Here is a 3402-nt window from a genome sequence, read left to right as displayed (position 1 = left end):
TTGAAAATTGCACCATTAGTACCGGTTCGTGGCACCAACCGGTAAAATTGCACCATTAGACCTTTAGTACCGGTTGGTGCCACGAACCGGTACTAATGCCTCAACCCCATTAGTACCGGTTCATGGCACGAACCGGTACTAAAGGTTAATATCCCAAACCACTACTGCTGCCAAACCACTACTGCTGCCAATCACCCCATAGCTAGCTTGATCTATTAATATCAACGAAAAAAATAGCACGCTATAACGATGCTATAGCACCATTATAGCGTATTTGGATAGGACACGCTATATTTTAGCAGATTTAGCCGCTATTGCACTATTCACGTAGTTAGCGCGCTACACGGCGCTATAATGTTGTAGCGTATAGCGTTATAGCATACACATGAGGAATAGATTCAGAAAAATAGGAAACCAGGCCACAGCCCAGCAGACCCAAAACCACCCTCGGCCACACCACTCTCACTCCCTGCAGCTGCTGATTTCTTTGATGTTGATGTTGGGATGTGGCACTGTGCTTGATCAGTCTAAAATTTGTAGTTCCACTAAAATATAGAGTACTTTTCTGAATATGAATTTAGAGTGGAAGTGAGTAAAATTCTAGCTGTTTGTTATGGCTCACGTTTACAATATAGAGTACTTCTCTGAATATGAATTTTACTTGCTTATCGCTGAGAACATATAGAGAGTATTTTTTTCTTAATATGAATACTAATGTTGCCTCTATCTGTACAGAATTACTTATGTTTCTTGTTTTCTGAATGTTGGCATTGGTGTGTCAAGCACAACATCAATAATAGTACAGGGACAAGCTGCCTTGGATTTGGCCGTTGTGCATGTATCGCTCCTGGGGGGAATTTAGTTGTTGAAATACTTTATTTCTGGATATATTTTTTATTTTTGCAAACGCTATTTTGAAATATAGCACGCTATTAGCGTGATATAACTTGTATAGCATTTGGAGAAGGGCCTCACTATACTTTGTAGCGCGCTATTTTTTTCGTTGATTAATATGTCGCTGTTCCCATGCCATACCTTCTGAACTACAGCTGACAACCGCCTCCGGGACTGTTAACATGAGGCAAAATTGGATATATCAAAATTTTAGATAATCCTAGGGTGAGCAGATACTCAAGTAGTCCGCGTAATCCCAAGCTCTACTCATTCCTAGTCCTTGTAGTTTACTAGCAATTGGCATAAATCAGTCAATTTGTTAGGCATAAATGGCCCAAAGCAAAGCAGAAGGAGGTCCAACTTACATATAGGTGTTGAGCTGGCGGACGAAGCTCAAGAAGTTGTTGTGCTTGAAGTACCTCGGCAACAGCACGGTGCCGAAGAGGTGGGGGTCCAGACGAGCTTTTGTTGGTGGCGCTCCAGGAGACGATTGTGTCCATGGCGGGGTCATCGACCATGTCATAGGTCTTGGTGAGGAACGGCGTGGGCCCGGCGTCGCCAAGCCCATCCACCGGCCTCGGCGCCCCGCCGCCGTCGGCTGCCGGGGACGGGTAGGGGCGGCCCTCCACCTTCACCGGACAAATATCCGATGGCTCATGGCAGCGAAGCCCACCTACAGCAGACGGCGTGGTGGTGGACTGTCTTGCTAGTGCTCGCCGGTGGCAAGTGGGTTGGGACAGGAGAGGAGGTGGAAGGGAGGCCGGCGGCGAGTGGGTTGGGACTTGGGAGAGGAGGAGAGGAGGTGGGAGCGGAGACGGAATTGGGGATCTGGATCGGGCGTTGAGTGTTTTTTTTAGACATGGCGTGGGATGGTTGGTGGGGTGGGAGTAGATGCAGGTAGCGTGGGGTTTATAACCCGCGCTACTACTATCAACTTAGTAGTAGCATGGGTTTATAACCCGCGCTACTACTACGGCTGGTCCCGGGAGGCACGGTGGAAATCACTTAGTAGTAGCGAGGGGTAAAAACCCGCGCTACTACTATCAACTTAGTAGTAGCGGGGGGTAAAAATCCGCGCTACTAGTAAGTAGCAGTAGCGAGGGGTATAAATCCGCGCTACTGGTAAGAGTCTGCCTATAAGCTTTTCCTTAGTAGTGGGGGAGTGCTTGAATGTTCAAGTGGATGTGTGTTGCGGCTGCTCGAGGTCTCGAAGCTAGCACTTCTCCTGCTCTAGGTTGAGCGTCTCTCAAGTCTGACGGTACAACGTCTTGCGAGCCATGGCGAGAGAGAAGGGTCCCTCTGCGGCGAGAGAGACGGAGGATGTGTGTACTCTTTCTCCCTGGGCGTTGGCGGGCTCACTTCTACACTCTGTTGTAAGCAGGTCCTCGTCATGCTTGTAAGCAGATCCTGGATGTCTGTTTGGCTGTTATCTTCGGCTAAGACAAGCAGTGAGCTTTGTTTTTCTTGTATTCTTTTTGAGCTTGTGCGCTCCGTTGAGTTGTAAGCTTTCTAGAGTGTCCCTTTGTATCGTTTGGCCGAAGCGGTTTATGTGTGTTTGTAATTTCTGGCCGGTTGATGATTTTGTTAATTCAAAGCCGGGCTCTCTGCGAGCCTTCGTTCTAAAAAAAAGTGTTGGCAGAGAGGGACAACCACCCTGACATAGGTGATCTGCCGGCGACGGACATGCGAATGGACAGATGACTTGGCATGCCGTTGTATGATCTGGATTTTAGTTGGGGTAAGACACTGGCTATGTTGCACGTGGTATCCGTTGATGCTTTGTTCATCTGATGGAGAGCATGCAAGGGGATGCCAGTGTGCGCCTGGTCATGTGTATAGGGGCAGCAATTCTCGGGGAGTTCAAGCATTTGTTGTATGCCAAGTTCGACAACATGGTGTATTCCAAATTCTAGCTCGCTGCCTCCATTTATTTCTTTTCTTTGAGCACCTCCGATGTAACGAGTCATGGTTATTTGTATCCAAGTGTTTGCTGGATAATTAATTTTTGTTTCAGTTAATCCAGATCTAATGGTGTGTATGGCTCCAAATGTATTGCAGAAATGGACAACTATGTAGTAAGGCAGAGAACCTGTGGTGTAATACGTTTAGGTCACATGTAAAGTTCCGCCGCCCACGCAGCCGTCAGATCCGAGTTCAATCCGACCATTGGCTGCGTGCCTCTACCACCTTGCAATTTTTTTGCAACATCATCTGTGTTGTAGAAGTCCTTCCGCAACAACACTCATGTTGCAAAAAAAGTTAAAGGCAGAAAAAAATTCTGCAACAAGTCCTCTGTTGCAAATATTTCTGCAACATGAGGTATGTTGCAAAGGGTTATGCAACACTGCTTTTGTTACAAAGATGATGAAAGGGTCGGACCATGATTGCACCTGATCAAACAGTTGTGGAGGTGGCAGATCTTTTAAAAAGATTCACCGGCTGACACATAGCGTCGTCCATAATAAATACCGCCAGCGGTCAGTCAAGACAGGGGTATAACCTTGCAAT

This window comes from Triticum dicoccoides, chromosome 6A (assembly GCF_002162155.2).
Source record: "Triticum dicoccoides isolate Atlit2015 ecotype Zavitan chromosome 6A, WEW_v2.0, whole genome shotgun sequence".
In the NCBI taxonomy this organism is placed as follows: Eukaryota; Viridiplantae; Streptophyta; class Magnoliopsida; order Poales; family Poaceae; genus Triticum; species Triticum dicoccoides.
This window is presented reverse-complemented; position numbering follows the sequence as displayed.